This window comes from Hordeum vulgare, chromosome 4H (genome assembly GCF_904849725.1).
Source record: "Hordeum vulgare subsp. vulgare chromosome 4H, MorexV3_pseudomolecules_assembly, whole genome shotgun sequence".
NCBI classification, from domain to species: domain Eukaryota; kingdom Viridiplantae; phylum Streptophyta; class Magnoliopsida; order Poales; family Poaceae; genus Hordeum; species Hordeum vulgare.
Window position 1 is genome coordinate 184242180 of NC_058521.1, and position 18666 is coordinate 184260845.

Genomic DNA, 18666 nt, shown 5'->3' on the forward strand with positions numbered 1-18666 from the left:
AAACGACAAACTATCGCAACGGTGCACAGTCGGGGAGAACACTATTTCATTTTGAAATTTTAGTGAGAGATCACCTTATAATGCTACCGTCGTTCTAATAAAAATAAGGTGCATAAAAGGATTAACATCACTTGCAATTCATAGGTGACATGATATGGACATCATCATGTGCTTCTTGATCTCCATCACCAAAGCACCGGCATGATCTTCTTGTCACCGGCGCCACACCATGATCTCCATCATCATAATCTCCATCATCGTGCCTCCATCGAGGTTGTCATGCTATCTATGATATTACTACTAAAGCGACGACCTAGCAATATAGTGAACGCATCTGCAAACACAAACGTTAGTTTAAAGACAACCCCATGGCTCCTGCCAGTTGCCGTAGCATCGACGTGCAAGTCGATATTAACTATTACAACATGATCATCTCATACATCCAATATATCACATCACGTCAATGGCCATATCATATCACAAGCATACCCTACAAAAACAAGCTACACGTCCTCTAATTTGTTGTTGCATGTTTTACGTGGCTGCTATGGGTATCTAGCATGATCGCATCTTACTTATGCAAAAACCACACCGAAGATGTGCAAATTGCTATTTAACCTCTCTCCAAGGACCGCCTCGGTCAAAACCAATTCAACTAAAGTCGAAGAAACAGGCACCCGCCAGTCATCTTTATGCAACGAGTTGCATGTTAGTCGATGAAACCAGTCTCTCGTAAGCGTACGAGTAATGCCGCTTCAATCCAACAATACCGCTGAATCGAGAAAAGACTAAGGAGGGCAGAAAATCAAACATCAACGTCCACAAAACCTTTTGTGTTCTACTCGAGATAACATCTACGCATGAACCTAGCTCATGATGCCACTCTTGGGGAACGTTGCATGAGAAACAAAAAATTTCCTACTCACACGCAGACCTATCATGGTGATGTCAATCTACGAGAGGAGATTAGATCTACGTACCCTTGTACATCTCTAAGCAGGAAGCGCTGAGAAACGCGGTTGATGTAGTGGTACAGCTTCGTGATTCAAATCACCGTCGTCCCACGATCCGTTCTGATCTAGCACCAAACGGACGGCCCCTCCGCTTTCAGCACACGTACAGCTCGATGACTATCTCGACCTTCTTGATCCAGCAAGAGAGTCAAAGAAGTCGATGAGTTCTCCGGCAGCGTGACGACGCTCTGGTGGTGGTCATGATCTACTCCTGTAGGGCTTCGCCCGAGCTCCGCAGAAATCCGATCTAGAGGAAAAACTATGTGGAATAGGTTTGAGTTGTACGTGGCAAAGTTGTGTCTCAAAACCCCTAAAACCACCAGTATATATAGGAGGAGGGGAGGGGCTAGCCTTGGGGAACAAGGGACCCAAGGGTGCGCCGGCCGAAGGGGGAGGAGGACTCCTACTCCAATTCGGTTTGGGAAGGAGGAGTCCTCCTCTTCCTTCCCACCTCCCTCTTTCTTTGGTTTCTTTCCTTTGGTTTCTTTCCTTTGGTTTTTTCACTTGTGGCGCCATAGCCCTCTTGGGCTGGCTCCACCAGCCAACTAAGGGCTGGTGCGCCACCCTAAGGCTACTGGGCTCACTCCCGGGTGGCTGGGCCCCTCCCGGTGAACACCCGGAACCCATTCTTCACTCCCGGTACACTACCGGAAATGCCCGAAACTTTCCGGTGACCAAATCAAACCATCATATATATCAATCTTCGTTTCCGGACCATTCCGAAAACCCTCATGACATCCATGATCTCATCCGGGACTCCAAACAACATTCGGTAACCACACATATAACTCAAATATAATAAAACATCATCGAACCTTAAATGTGCAGACCCTGTGGGTTCAAGAACTATGTGAACACCCGGAACCAATTCGTCACTCCCGGTACACTACCGGAAATGCCCGAAACTTTTCGGTGACCAAATGAAACTATCATATATATCAATCTTCGTTTCCGGACCATTCCGGAAACCCTCGTGACGTCCGTGATCTCATGTGGGACTCCAAACAACATTGGGTAACCACACATATAACTCAACTATACTAAAACATCATCGAACCTTAAGTGTGCACACCCTGCGGGTTCGAGAACCATGTAGAAATGACCAGAGACACTCCTCGGTCAATATCCAATAGTGGGACCTGGATGCCCATATTGGATCCTACATATTCTCCGAAGATCTTATCAGTTGAACCTGAGTGCCAAGGATTCATATAATCTCGTATGTCATTCCCTTTGTCCTTCGGTATATTACTTGCCCGAGATTCGATCATCGGTATCCGCATACCTATTTCAATCTCATTACCGGCAAGTCTCTTTACTCATTCTGTAATACAACATCGTACGACTTACACTTTGTCACATTGCTTTTAAGGCTTGTGTGTGATGTTGTATTACCGAGTGGGCCCCGAGACACCTCTCCGTCACACGGAGTGACAAATCCCAGTCTTGATCCATACTAACTCAACGGACACCTTCGGAGATACCCGTAGATCACCTTTATAGTCACCTAGTTAAGTTGTGACGTTTGATACACACAAGGTATTCCTCCGGTGCCAGTGAGTTATATGATCTCATGGTCATAGGAATAAATACTTGATATGCAGAAAACAATAGCAACAAAATGAAACGATCACATGCTACATTCATAGTTTGGGTCTAGTCCATTACATGATTCTCCTAATGATGTGATCCAGTTATCAAGTGACAACATTTGCATATAGCCAGAAAACCTTGACTATCCTTGATCAACTGGCTAGCCAACTAGATTCTTGCTAGGGACATTGTTTTGTATATGTGTCCACACATGTATCTATGTTTTCATTCAATACAATTATAGCATGGATAATAAACTATTATCTTGAAACAGGAAATATAACAATAACTATTTTATCATTGCCTCTAGGGCATATTTCCAACAAGGTTGTCATGCTATCTATGCTATACTACTAAAGCTACAACCTAGCAATATAGTAAACGCATCTGCAAGCACAAACGTTAGTTAAAAGACAACCCTATGGCTCCTGCCGGTTGCCATAGCATCGATGTGGAAGTCGATATTTAACTATTACAACATCATCATCTCATACATCCAATATATCATATCATATCTTTGGCCATATCACATCACATGCATACCCTCCAAAAACAAGTTAGACATACTCTAATTTGTTGTTGCATGTTTTACGTGGCTGCTATGGGTATCTAGTATAGTCGCATCTTACTTATGCAAAGGCACAATGGTGATATGCAATTTGCTATTTAACATTCTCCAAGGACCGCCTCGGTCAAATCCGATCCAACTAATGTTGAAGAAGCAGACACCCGCGAGTCATCTTTATGCAACATATTGCATGTTAGTCGATGAACCCGGTCTCCCGTAAGCGTATGAGTAAGGTTGGACCGGGCCACTTCAATCCAACAATATCGCCGAATCGAGAAAAGACTAAGGAGGGCAGCCAAAAGAACATCAACTCCCACAAACTCTTTTGTGTTCTACTCAAGATACATCTATGCATGAACCTAGATCATGATGCCACTTTTGAGGAACATTGCATGGGAGAGAAAAATGTTACTATGCACACGAAGAACTATCTTGGTGATGATCATCTATGAAAGGGAGATCGGATCCACATACCCTTGTAGTTCGCTAAGCGGAAGAGTTAATAAACGCGGTTGATGTAGTGGTACGTATTCATGATCCATCACACGAATCGTCCTACGATCCGTGCCACGAACCGTCTCACAATCCGTCCCACGATCCGTCCCGATCAAGCGCCGAACAGACGGCGCCTCCTTGTTCCGCACACGTACAACTCGATGACGATCTCCGCCTTCTTGATCCAGCAAGAGGGGGTGGAGAGGTAGATGAGTTCTCCAGCACGGCGGCGTGGTGGTGGTGTTGTTGGTGCTATTCCAGCAGGGCTTCGCCTAAGCACCGCTGAAACTAGAGGAGAAACAGATCTAGAGAGAGAGGGCAGCACGTGGCTGTTTTCTGTTGTGTCTAATACCCTCAAAACCCTTAGTATATATAGGAGGAGGGAAGGGAGAGGGTTGCACCCTAGGGCAGCCTTCTCTTCCCTTGCGCAAGGGAGAGAGGTGGAGTCCAACTCCAATCCTATTTGGAGTAGGAATCCTCCTTCCCACTTGGAAACTCTTTCCACCTTGTTTTTTTCATTCTCAAACCTTATGGGCCTTAGTGGGAACTTATTCCAGCCCACTAGGGGCTGGTTTATCTCTTCCCACAGCCCATGAGGCCCCTTGGGGCATGAAACCCTTCCCGATGGTCCCCGACACCCCTCCACGCACTCCTGGTACGCTACCAATGAGCCTGAAACTTTTCCAGTGACCAAAACAGGACTTCCTATATATCAATCTTCATTTCCGGACCATTTCGGAAAACCTCGTGACGTCCGGGATCTCATCCGGGACTCCGAACAACCTTCGGTCACCAACGGTTATAACTCAACTATACCGAAACATCACCGAACCTTAAGTGTGCAGACCCTGCGGGTTCGAGAACTATGCAGACATGACTTGAGACACTCTCCGGTCAATAACAAACAACGGGACCTGGATGTCCATATTGGCTCCAACATATTACACACAAGGCATTCCTCCAGTGTCCGGGAGTTGCATGGTCTCATGGTCATAGGAACAGATACATTGACATGCAAAAAACAATAGCAATAAACTGGCACGATCATATGCTACATTTATAGTTTGGGTATTGTCCATCACATCATTCTCCTAATGATGTGATCGTGTCATCAAGTGACAACACTTGTCTATGGCCAGGAAACCTTGACCATCTTTGATCAACGAGCTAGTCAACTAGAGGCTTACTAGGGACAATGTGTTGTCTATGTATCCACACATGTATTTGAGTTTCCAATCAATACAATTCTAGCATGGATAATAAACTATTATCATAAACAAGGAAATATAATAATAACCAATTTATTATTGTCTCTAGGGCATATTTCCGACAAATACTACACTAGTCATCTATTTCGTGTCATTTTTTAGTTATTATGATTATGGAAAAAACCTCAATATTAATTGTTTGGATATGTATGTAAATGTAAAAAATGAATGCTTCACGAGAAAACGATGCAAATGCATATGAATAACGTTGCAAACGGAGTTACGCATCTATCTGGGAACTCACTACAAGGTATAGAAGGCAACGAAGGCAAAACATAAATCGAGAGAGGGTATGGGAAATTACTTGGTATCCAAAGTATGCCACTGGATTGGGCATGATATTCTAGGTGAAATGGACGTAAAGATCATGGAAAACAAGTGGGCACAACTCCCACAAAGCACACAACAATTATGCAAGCAATCTCTCCAAAAACAACAAGATGACTTATTTCACACAACAAAACTATCAGCTACAACAATCTATCATGAACAACAAGGACCTGGGGATGAAGTCTACATTATGCACAACAATTCATTCCATAGAAACAAAATGAATAGAAGCATGGATCAATATCAATTGATCTCACAACATGGCATGTTGAATAACAGTTAAAGACTTAGAGAAAGTATTAGTTTTTTTTCAAAACCAGAGTTATCATGATGGCATATTGAAAGGAATGAAACTATAAGATACAGGGAATTTCATGGCACGAAATTTAACAACAAGATACATGACAAGATGCACTTCAAATAACTTCATGACAACAACATCAAATTATGTACAGATTCATGGCTAGCATGCGCCAAACATGGCATGTTGAAGAAGCTGTTCCTCGGACTTGGAAAAATTAACATGGTGCAAGGCATAATAGTTTTTATCATATTGACATGATCCCAAATCTATACTTGCAAACTATTGGTTCAATCTAAGAGAGGATAACATGCTTTATAAATCACTCCATTGGACCAACCACCAAGGGGTTGTAGTTTCATGGCAATTTACATGGGAACGTAGCAACAAAATAACACATATACCAAACTTGGAATTATTTGGGCCTTCCAAACAACATTAAGTTCATAGCATGTTGGCAGCAAGAAACCAACATCTAAACATGGGTTTTCATGGCAAGTAAAATTAACAAGGGCTAGTACACATCCCAAAGGGCAATTATCATGTTGACAACTTTACCAAAATGTGCACGGATTAAATCATGCAAAAAATAACAAACCGGAATCACAGCTAAAAATAACATGCACATCAACTTGCTCAAATGACAAAACTAAGTGCATCGTTGGATTTTAGTACCTCAAAACATGTATAATATATATGCCTACGTTCTCATGAATAAAAATGCCACAAATGGAACCAACTCAAATATGTCAAAATTGGAATCCTATGAAAATGGACTAAGTAGAAAATAAAAGTAAAAAAGCAAGGGAAGCTGGGACTTGAACCCCAAATCGCCGGCATGGGTGGATGAGTTTGTGGTGTAGTAGAGGATTCCACATTTATGAAAAGCTATACAGCAGGTAAATGTGTGTGTGCGTGTGTAAGATAAAATAAACAAGGGAAAAAATAGGGCATCTTGGATTCGAATCAGGGACCTACTGGGTAAACCAGAGCGGCTCAAACAACTAAGATACAACTGTTCCTTGGTTGAACTCAAAGTGTTCTCTGCTTGAAAATCAATATGAAAAGAACTAGGCTTTCTTCTCCACGGACATGCTGAGGTGCTCGGAGGCGCTGGCCGCGAGCAAACGCAACGACGACTGCGGCTGGAAGACGCGTCGGGAGTGCGAAATTGGGAGGCAATGCAGGTTCATGTGACGTCACGCGGCAGGAGCTTGAGCTCCTCGGCCATGGCGCCCCAACTTGGCGGCGAGCAAACATGCCATGCGGGAGGCGTGGAATAGCTGCACTTGAATGCGGGGCTGCGCACGGATGGCATACGCGTGAGGGATAACTACACGGAGCGCGGCGAGTAAGAATAGAAGTGCAAAAAAATAGTACGCATACACAGATCTAGTATCGCGAACGCAGATCTAATTGTTATGAGAGAAAGCAAGGAGGACGAGGGTGGTACCTAGACACTACAGGAATCACCTTCTTTGCCGTCTGCCATCACAGACGGCAAAGACAAACACCCGGACGGCAAAGACAGTACCACGGACGGCAAAGATTGTCACGGCCGGCAAATTTTCTGCGTCAGCCTACGACGGCAAATCACCTTCTTTGCCGTCTGCCCCACCGAAGCGGACGGCAAAGCTCTTTGCCGTCCGCTTCCCTGAGCCGCAGTCGGCAAAGAGCTTGAGACGGAAGCCGAGAGGCGTTGCCTCCGTTAGGGGTTAATGGAGGCTCTTTGCCGTCAGCCTGCTGGTCAATGTTTGCCGTCAGCCTACTGGTCAATCTTTGCCGTCTGCCTTGTCCTCCCCTCCACCTCTCTCCACTCCTGCCCCTCCTCAATGCCCTCTTCTTTGCCGTCTGCCCCCCCATCTGGCAGACGGCAAAGAGCCCAGCAGGCAGACGGCAAAGAGCCCAGCAGGCAGACGGCAAAGAGCCTATATGGCCAGCTGCTACTGCCCAGGAAGCACAGCTGGGTGCCATGTGGCACCTTTGCCGTCTGCTGGCTGATGGCAAAGGCCTTTGCCATCAGCCAGCAGACGGCAAAGAGCCCATATTGTCACTGTTTTGTTTATTTTATGTTATTTCACAGCCATAATATATATAATTCATAGCACATATATGATATATAGTTCACAACACATATATGATATACATATAAAGTTCACCAATGTCATTTGTTCATCAATGGACATCCATATATCGAAAGAAACCAACATATACAAAGTTTCATCCATATATATATACATATAGTTCCACATATATTGTTCATCAACACATACAAAGAACCAACACATTGTTCATCAACTCAAATAAAAAAGGAAACTAAAGCACTCCAACGCCAGCTTCCATGCATGTAGTGCATCCAATCTGCAAAATGGGAATAAGAAAGTAAGTAGAAGAAGAACAACAACATATATGACAAATAAGCTAAATTGAAGAAGAAAGAGAAGAAGCAATAAGAGAACAAGGAGAAGAAAAACAAGAAGGAGGAGGAGGAGGAGGAGAAGGAGGAGGAGGAGAAGGATAGAAGGTCCTTGGCCTTCTCCTCCTCGTCCTCGTCCTCCTCCTCCCTTCTCCTCCTCCTCCTCCTCCTCCTCCTTCTTCTTCTTCTCTTCTTCTTCATCTCTTCTTCTTCTTTCTTTTCATTTTGAGCTTATTATGGTAGAAGAAGAAGAAGAAAGAGGAGGAGAAGAAGAAGAAAGAGGAGGAAGAGGACAAGAAGAAGAAATCAAGAAGAAGGAGGAGGAGGAGGAGGAGGAGGAGAAGGCCCTCCTCCTCCTCCTCCTTCTTCTTCTCTTCTTCTTCATCTCTTCTTCTTCTTTCTTTTCATTTTGCCTATTTATTCTCCTCTTCTCCTCTTGTTGGAGCTAAATTACCTAATTATGTCTTTTTTTGAGCTAAATATTCCAATTATGTCATTTTAGAGGAAAATAAGCTAAGTATATAATATTCATGAGCTAACCAAGGTTCTTATGCCATTTTGAGCTTATTACGGTATTTTGGAGCTAAATGGGCTAACTATGTCATTGTTGGGTTAATTAAACCAAGGATAATATGAAAGAGGAGAAGAAATAGGAGGAGGAGGAGAAGAAGAAGAAATCAAGAAGAAGGAGGAGGAGGAGTAGAAGGAGGAGGAGGAGAAGGATAGAAGGTCCTTGGCCTTCTCCTCCTCCTGCTCCTCCTCCTCCTTCTTCTCTTCTTCTTCATCTCTTCTTCTTCTTTCTTTTCATTTTGAGCTTATTATGGTAGAAGAAGAAGAAGAAAGAGGAGGAGAAGAAGAAGAAAGAGGAGGAAGAGGAGAAGAAGAAGAAATCAAGAAGAAGGAGGAGGAGGAGGAGGAGGAGGAGCAGAAGGCCAGGGGCCTTCTCCTCCTCCTCCTCCTCCTCCTCCTTCTTCTCTTCTTCTTCATCTCTTCTTCTTCTTTCTTTTCATTTTGCCTATTTCTTCTCCTCTTCTCCTCTTGTTGGAGCCTAATTATGTCTTTTTTGAGCTAAATATTCCAATTATGTCATTTTAGAGGAAAAGAAGCTAAGTATATAATATTTATGAGCTAACCAAGGTTCTTATGCCATTTTGAGATTATTACGGTATTTTGGAGCTAAATGGGCTAACTGTGTCATTGTTGGGTTAATTAAACCAAGGATAATATGAAAGAGGAGAAGAAATAGGAGGAGGAGGAGAAGAAGAAGAAATCAAGAAGAAGGAGGAGGAGGAGGAGAAGGAGGAGGAGGATAAGTATAGAAGGTCCTTGGCCTTCTCCTCCTCCTCCTCCTCCTCCCTTCTCCTCCTCCTCCTCTTCCTCCTCCTCCTCCTCCTCCTTCTTCTCTTCTTCTTCATCTCTTCTTCTTCTTTCTTTTCATTTTGAGCTTATTATGGTAGAAGAAGAAGAACAAAGAGGAGGAGACGAAGAAGAAAGAGGAGGAAGAGGAGAAGAAGAAGAAATCAAGAAGAAGAAGGAGGAGGAGGAGGAGGAGGAGGAGAAGGCCACGGGCCTTCTCCTCCTCCTCCTCCTCCTCCTCCTCCACCTCCTCCTTCTTCTCTTCTTCTTCATCTCTTCTTCTTCTTTCTTTTCATTTTGCCTATTTCTTCTCCTCTTCTCCTCTTGTTGGAGCTAAATTACCTAATTATGTCTTTTTTGAGCTAAATATTCCAATTATGTCATTTTAGAGGAAAAGAACCTAAGTATATAATATTCATGAGCTAACCAAGGTTCTTATGCCATTTTGAGCTTATTACGGTATTTTGGAGCTAAATGGGCTAACTATGTCATTGTTGGGTTAATTAAACCAAGGATAATATGAAAGAGGAGAAGAAATAGGAGGAGGAGGAGAAGAAGAAGAAATCAAGAAGAAGGAGGAGGAGGAGGAGAAGGATAGAAGGTCCTTGGCCTTCTCCTCCTCCTCCTCCTCCTCCTCCTCCCTTCTCCTCCTCCTCCTCCTCCTCCTCCTCCTCCTTCTTCTCTTCTTCTTCATCTCTTCTTCTTCTTTCTTTTCATTTTGAGCTTATTATGGTAGAAGAAGAAGAAGAAAGAGGAGGAGAAGAAGAAGAAAGAGGAGGAAGAGGAGAATAAGAAGAAATCAAGAAGAAGGACGAGGAGGAGGAGGAGGAGGAGGAGAAGGCCAGGGGCCCTCTCCTCCTCCTCCTCCTCCTCCTCCTCCTTCTCTTCTTCTTCATCTCTTCTTCTTCTTTCTTTTCATTTTGCCTATTTCTTCTCCTCTTCTCCTCTTGTTGGAGCTAAATTACCTAATTATGTCTTTTTTGAGCTAAATATTCCAATTATGTCATTTTAGAGGAAAAGAAGCTAAGTATATAATATTCATGAGCTAACCAAGGTTCTTATCCCATTTTGAGCTTATTACGGTATTTTGGAGCTAAATGGGCTAACTATGTCATTGTTGGGATAATTAAACCAAGGATAATATGAAAGAGGAGAAGAAATAGGAGGAGGAGGAGAAGAAGAAGAAATCAAGAAGAAGGAGGAGGAGGAGGAGAAGGATATAAGGTCCTTGGCCTTCTCCTCCTCCTCCTCCTCCTCCTCCTCGTCCCTTCTCCTCCTCCTCCTCCTCCTCCTCCTCCTCCTCCTTCTTCTCTTCTTCTTCATCTCTTCTTCTTCTTTCTTTTCATTTTGAGCTTATTATGGTAGAAGAAGAAGAAGAAAGAGGAGGAGAAGAAGAAGAAAGAGGAGGAAGAGGAGAAGAAGAAGAAATCAAGAAGAAGGAGGAGGAGGAGGAGGAGAAGGCCAGGGGCCTTCTCCTCCTCCTCCTCCTCCTCCTCCTCCTCCTCCTTCTTCTCTTCTTCTTCATCTCTTCTTCTTCTTTCTTTTCATTTTGCCTATTTCTTCTCCTCTTCTCCTCTTGTTGGAGCTAAATTACCTAATTATGTCTTTTTTGAGATAAATATTCGAATTATGTCATTTTAGAGGAAAAGAAGCTAAGTATATAATATTCATGAGCTAACCAAGGTTCTTATGCCATTTTGAGCTTATTACGGTATTTTGGAGCTAAATGGGCTAACTATGTCATTGTTGGGTTAATTAAACCAAGGATAATATGAAAGAGGAGAAGAAATAGGAGGAGGAGGAGAAGAAGAAGAAATCAAGAAGGAGGAGGAGGAGGAGGAGAAGGAGGAGGAGGAGAAGGATAGAAGGTCCTTGGCCTTCTCCTCCTCCTCCCCCTCCTCCTCCCTTCTCCTCCTCCTCCTCCTCCTCCTCCTCCTCCTCCTCCTTCTTCTCTTCTTCTTCATCTCTTCTTCTTCTTTCTTTTCATTTTGAGCTTATTATGGTAGAAGAAGAAGAAGAAAGAGGAGGAGAAGAAGAAGAAAGAGGAGGAAGAGGAGAAGAAGAAGAAATCAAGAAGAAGGAGGAGGAGGAGGAGGAGAAGGCCAGGGGCCTTCTCCTCCTCCTCCTCCTCCTCCTCCTCCTCCTTCTTCTTCTCTTCTTCTTCATCTCTTCTTCTTCTTTCTTTTCATTTTGCCTATTTCTTCTCCTCTTCTCCTCTTGTTGGAGCTAAATTACCTAATTATGTCTTTTTTGAGCTAAATATTCCAATTATGTCATTTTAGAGGAAAAGAAGCTAAGTATATAATATTCATGTGCTAACCAAGGTTCTTATGCCATTTTGAGCTTATTACGGTATTTTGGAGCTAAATGGGCTAACTATGTCATTGTTGGGTTAATTAAACCAAGGAAATATGAAAGAGGAGAAGCAATAAGAGAACAAGGAGAAGAAAAACAAGAAGGAGGAGGAGGAGGAGGAGGAGGAGGAGAAGGAGAAGAAATCAAGAAGAAGAAGGAGGAGGAGGAGAAGGATAGGCCTTCTCCTCCTCCTCCTTCTCCTCCTACTCCTCCCTTCTCCTCCTCCTCCTCCTCCTCCTCCTCCTCCTCCTCCTTCTTCTCTTCTTCTTCATCTCTTCTTCTTCTTTCTTTTCATTTTGCCTATTTCTTCTCCTCTTCTCCTCTTGTTGGAGCTAAATTACCTAATTATGTCTTTTTTGAGCTAAATTGGCTAATTATCTCATTTTAGAGGAAAACAAGCTAAGTTTGGAGGAGAAACTTACCGTAGTGCTCATCAAGGAGGAGAAACACCACGGTTGCTCGCGCCGGCTTCGTCTGGAGACGGTTGCCCTGGAGAAGGCTCTGGACCCGCGCCCACCATCTTTCAACACCTGCCATGAATAGTACAACATAAAAAAATTGAATGACTGACATGAATAATAATATGTACATGAATAGTAAATATTAAAATATATATAATTTATGTTTTGAATCTTACAAACTAATAATCATCATCAATAAATGCATCATCATCATCACTATCACGCATGTCTTCATGAATGACGTGCTCATCGGGTTCAACGGCGTGAAGTTGTGAAAGGCCTTCCTTTAATCGTTGAAGCATTGACAGGTCATCCGCATCAGTAACCTCTACGAGTTCCAGGTCTTCTGGTTCCGGCTCAGGGCTGGAGTCGGATTCATTGTCGCTGTCTACTTCCATGTTCTTGGATGAAGCACGGCGGTTCTTGAAACGTTTCTCGGAAAGACGTGCTTCTTGGAAGAATTCTCCATCATATGTGTCTGGGTTAATGTGAGATTTCCGGTCGGGCATAGATAGCTCTTTGCCAAAGGTACGAAAGAGATACCCGTTGATGTTGTATTTCTCAAATGAACGGACCTTATAGTCAAAACCATTAGCGACTTGTCTCAATTCGGCGTCCATAGACTCTAAATTAGCCTACAAGTTTAATACGAAACGGTTGTTGCATTAGACGCAAGTTAGACCAAGAATGAAATGGTCCATTATTGATAATTACCGTTTGTTTGAACCAAGAGATGAAACCGGGATAGCCGCCTCCTGTCTTTGACAGAAACTCATACTCTTCGACGGAATCATTTTCGATCACCGCTCCATCCGAGAATTTGACGACGTAACAGCTGTTTGAAATATCCGGGAATAAGAGCAGTTCAAATGAATTAGAAGTTACGGGAAAATTTGTTGAGAACTCACTCGATGTACGGCCGCACTTCTGTTAGGTTGTTGAAGATATACAAAGAAATGTTCCGCCATTCTTCGATATCCAACGTTATTGGTTTCGAAGCACCGGCTGGTGCGAGCTTCCCTTTGAATAGGCTGAGGCTGGACCCACCTTTTTTAGGGTCTCCGTCATTGTGCCGACGCTTCGGATTATGCAAATGATGATTTTTGGCTTCGTAGTGTGCTGTCACAAAGTTTGCCACCTCCTCAGTAATGAATGCCTCAGCCATCGATGCTTCAATTCTACGCTTATTTTTACATTTAGCTCGAAGGGTCTTCTGCATCCTCTCAGTTGCATAGCACCAACGATCTTGCACCGGCCCACCCAATCTTGCCTCGGCCGGTAGATGTAAAATCAAATGCTGCATTGGATTAAAGAAGCCCGGTGGAAAGATCTTCTCTAACTTGCACAACAACTCCGGTGCAAACTCCTCCATGTCTTCTACCACGCCAGGCGACAATTCTTTCGCACAAAGAAAACAGAAGAAATAGCTCAGCTCCGCCAGTACTAGCCATTCATCCTCAGGAATAAAGCCACGTAACATCACCGGCATTACCTGCTCTAGCCATATGTGCCAATCATGACTCTTGAGACCAAAGATTTTTAATTTTTCAAGACTCGCTCCCCTCTTTAGATTCGCTGCATACCCATCGGGGAACATCAAGTGCATTTTGACCCACAAGATAATTTCCCTCATAGCTGGCCTTCCAAGATTGAACCAGGCCTTTGGCTTCGACCCCTTCTGCTTTCCTTTGCCTTCTCGCATGTTTTGTAACGGTCTATGACATAGTGTCTCTTGATCGACTCTAGCCTTAATATTATCCTTTGTCTTCCCATCTATGTCGAACAATGTACCAAAAATAGCCTCTCCGATATTCTTTTCAGTGTGCATCATGTCGATATTGTGTGGAAGAAGGAGGTCTTTGAAGTACGGCAGATCCCAGAAGCATGGCTTATGAGTCTAGGCGTGTTTTGAATTATACCCCTTGAAATACCCTGGACGCTCTGGATCAGGCTCGAGGGCGTTTAACTGATCCAGGATCTGTTGGCCTGTGAACGCATGTGGTGCCATGTTTTTGAAAACTTTACCTTTGGTAAAGTTCTTCTTGTCTTTTCTGAACTGATGGTCAGGATCCAGGAACTGTCTATGCAAGTCAAAGCAAGAATACTTCCGACCCTCCTTCAACCAATGAAACTGAAGAGCTGCCTTGCATTGGGGGCACGGGAACCTTCCATGCACACACCATCCAGAGAATAGCGCATACGCTGGCAAGTCATGCATAGAGTACATGTACCACACATGCATTTTGAAGTTTTCTTTTCTAGCGGCATCGTATGTCTTGACCCCATTTTCCCAAGCTTCTTCCAATTCATCCTTAAGCGGTTGCAGGTACACATTCATATTCTTCCCCGGATAATTGGGCCCTGGAATTATCAACGTCAGAAATATGTTCTTTCTTTGCATAATCTGCCCGGGGGGGAGATTAAGTGGAATGACAAATACAGGCCAACAACTGTATTGGGTTGCCGTCATGTCGAAGGGATTAAAACCATCCGTGGCGGCACAGACTCGAGGATTTCTTGGATCTGTCGCTTTATCCTGATGCAATCCATCGAAATGTTTCCACGCTTCCCCATCCGCTGTGTGTACCATCATCTTATTCCCATCCGCATCTAGTTCGGTTCTTTTGCTCAATTTGTGCCATGTCATCTGTCTGGCTGTCTCTTCGACCATGAAAAGACGTTGAAGTCTTGGTACGATTGGCATATACCGAAGAACACTAACTGTGATTTTGGTCTGCCTCTTCTCACCCATACCATTGTCTACCACAAGATACCTGCAAGACTCGCAATTGGGACAATAGTCCAAGTGTGCATACTCCTTCCTAAATAAGACACATCCTTTCTCACATGCATCTATCTTCTCATAGGGCATCTTAAGTACACGAAGTATTTTGTCCGACTGGTACAGCTTTGCAGGCATGACATGGCCTTTGGGTAGGAAACGTCCAAATAGTGTCATCGTCGCGTCGTAGCATTCTCTTCCCAAGTTGAACTGAGCCTTCAGAGCCATTACTTGTGCAATTGCATCCAGCTGACACAGCTCGGTGTGCTCATGGAGAGGACGTTTTGAAGACTCCAACATTTCATAAAAGGCCTTTGCAGATTCCTCCATCTCATCTTCCGAATCCCGAGCATCATCAAAGTCTTGCACCATGTCTTCGATCCCAGTACCATGCTCGTCCGTGCGACGACGGACCACCTCAGCTCTTGTGCGTTGTATAGACTCACCATGAAATGTCCACAACATATAATTAGGCTTAAAACCCCTCCTCTGTAGGTGTTTAATCATTACAGCCTCTGTCGTCTTTTTATAGTTGTCGCATCCAGGACAGGGGCAATAGTTTCTTTCCTCGCCATTTGCGAATGCGGCTTTCACAAATTCCTTTGTTTTTAAAAACCACTCTTTCGTCATCTCTTTCTGACTAGGGTGACCGGTATACATCCACGCACGATCACTAATCTTGCGTAGCTACTAAAGACAGAAGAAATATATTTATATATAATTCATCATCTATATTCATCGGTTAATCAGGTTCGCCATTTTTATTACGTCCAGGCAACCTACACGTTAATAGGTAAAGATAGGTCCTACTCCCACCCGAGTATGTGTACATTGGGTTCGTTTTCCCATGCTCTGCTCCGGATCCAACGCAAAATTTCAGCAGCACCTCCCCGCTGTTCTCCTGATACACGTCTCCGCAATAAACAGAGAGGATGTGCATCCGGAGAACAACAGGGAGGCACTGACGAAATTCCGCATCGGATCCAGAGCACAGCATACGGGAAAACGAACCCACTCTACACATACTCGGGCTGTCCATGGATAATGTTGGACAATTCGAAAGGATGGCGGTTATAAATATGCAAAGACATGCATATTTATAGATGTCGCCCTTTCGAATGGGAGACGCATACTGGTCACGCATACTCATGATTGAAGAAACCTATAGCTAGCAAGTTTCATCGGCACGAAGACCGGGACAGAGCAAATTAAGGGGGTAGGAGGAGAAGTCATTTGTGCTCACCAACAAACGCAAGGGCGGAGCTCGTCCAACGCACGTGGAGGTCGTCGAACAACTGCACATTGAAATTCACCCGATCAACACAAATATGATGTTTTTATAATTAACATAACTATATGACCTAACTCATAACTATGTGGGTCAGTGTCCTCGCGGGTCGAAGGTCACTGGCGTCGGGGATTGGGGTCTTTTCGGTCAACAAGAGGCCGAAGAGGTGTCGGGGCTCGGGGGTTGGGGGTCAGTGGCGTCGGGGGTCGGGGTAGGGGGTCGGGGGTCGAGGGTGAGTGTTGTCGGGGGTCGGGGGTCGGGGGTCGAGGGTCAGTGGCGTCGGGCGTCGGGGGTCGGGGGTCAGTGGCGTCGGGGGTCGGGGTAGGGGGTCGGGGGTCGAGGGTGATTGTTGTCGGGGGTCGGGGGTCGAGGTTACCTATAGAACTTTCTAGGTTACCTATAGAACTTTCTAGGTTACCTATAAAACTTTCCAGGTTCCATAAAAAAAAATTTCATGCCGGGGTGTCGTCGAGATGTCGTGTTGGGGCGTCGTGTCAGGGTTTCGGGGCATCGTGTCGGGTGTCAGGGGTGTCGTCGAGATGTCGTGTCGGGGCGTCGTGTCGGGGTTTCGGGGCATCGTGTCGGGTGTCAGGGGTGTCGTCGAGATGTCGTGTCGGGGTTTCGGGGCATCGTGACGGGTGTCAGGGGTGTCGTCGAGATGTCGTGTCGGTGCGACAACTACTATTGCGAGCTGTTGTAATATCCTCAACGTTGTGGCTAGTGCAAGCATAGGCGGCGACCGTAGGGCTCTACACGGTCAACTACAAACCTAACAACTAACCTAACACACAGTAGGTAATTAACAACTAACCTAACAACTAACCTAGCTCGAGGGGTAATACCACTAACAACTAACCTAATTACCACAAACAACTAACAAGTAACCTAACTAACCTAATTACCAGTACGTAACCACTAACCTAACTAACAACTAACAACTAACCTAACTAACAACTAACCTAACTAACAACTAACAATAGGTAATTAACAACTAACCTAACTAACCTAACCACTAACAACTAACCTAACTAACCTAACTAACAATAGGTAATTAACAACTAACCTAACTAACCTAATTAATGAATTAAACGAAAAAAGGAAAAAACTCACCGAGGAGGAGGAGGGCCGCTGGAGGGGGGGCGCAGGGCGGCGGTGGGGTGTGTAGGTGGGGAGGTGGGCGGGGGGAGGCGGCGGCGGTGGGGCGGCGGCGGCGCTGGGGGCGCTGGGGGCGCAGGGCGCAGGGGCGCAGGGCGCAGGGAGGCCCATTGGGGGGGGTCGCAGGGCGGCGGTGGGGAGGTGGGGGGGGGAGGCGGCGGCGGTGGGGCGGCGGCGGCGGTGGGGGTGCAGGGCGCAGGGCGTGCGTGGGAGAGAGAGAGAGCGCGTGGGAGAGAGAGAGTGCGTGGGAGAGAGGAGAGAGATAGGCGCGCGGCGCCATTATCTTTTCGGGGGTCCTTCTCCTTTGCCGTCTGCCGCTGATACCCTTTGCCGTCCGCCACGGACGGCAAAGCTAGTCAGGCAGACGGCAAAGGGGTGGGTGGGGCCGGGGTGGGTTGGGGAGAGAGGAGGGGTGGGGTGGGACAGCTTTGCCGTCGGCCATCCCTACCTTTGCCGTCTGTCAGCAGACGACAAAGAGGTGGCTGATGACAAATATTTATTTTTCTATCAGCCTCCTCTTTACCGTCTGTTTTTTGCCAACACACGGTAAAGAGGTTCTTCGCCGTCTGCTGGCTGACGGCAAAGATTTGGCGGACGGCAAATATAGGAATTCCAGTAGTGAGAGCACATAGGACATGAATATAGCGTTGTAGGCTCGATGAAACGACGCGACGATCGACGGAACACCGACGCGTTCCTAGACCAAGACAAAGAAGAAGGGCTCGTGGGGGATGTCGACCTAGGGCTTGGCGCTCCCCTGGTCGTCGAGGAACAAGAGGTACTACGGGTCTGCCCTTCCCGCGACTCTAGATGGCTAGAGGCGCGATGTGGAGTTCACCCTGAGCACGAGCACGAGCTCGGTCAAATCATGGCGGGCAGGGCATTGGTGTGGCATGGATGGCCCTTAACTGCGTAGGTGGCGGCAAAGGATGAAAGAAATGAAGAGCCTAGGTTTAGGGCATCGCGGGCGACACGTTATATAGGTCGTTGGGGGAGCTCAACAACCGCCAAATCGATCAGTAGTTTGACATGGCGTGCGTGGATGTCCTGTCGTACAGGGGAGGAAGAAGCTGATGTGTACTTGGGTTAATTGGGATGCTACACTCCTTGGCCGATGGGAGGAGGCCTAGCTGTTGTTCCTCTCTCCCTCTTGAGGGATTAATCCTTTTCCAAAATAACAACGAAGAAGAAAAATGCCAAAGGGTGATTGAAAATAATTTTGGATAAAAAAAATATTTGAGACCCTCGCATTATACTCTATTTATTAAAATTATTTTGTGCATTT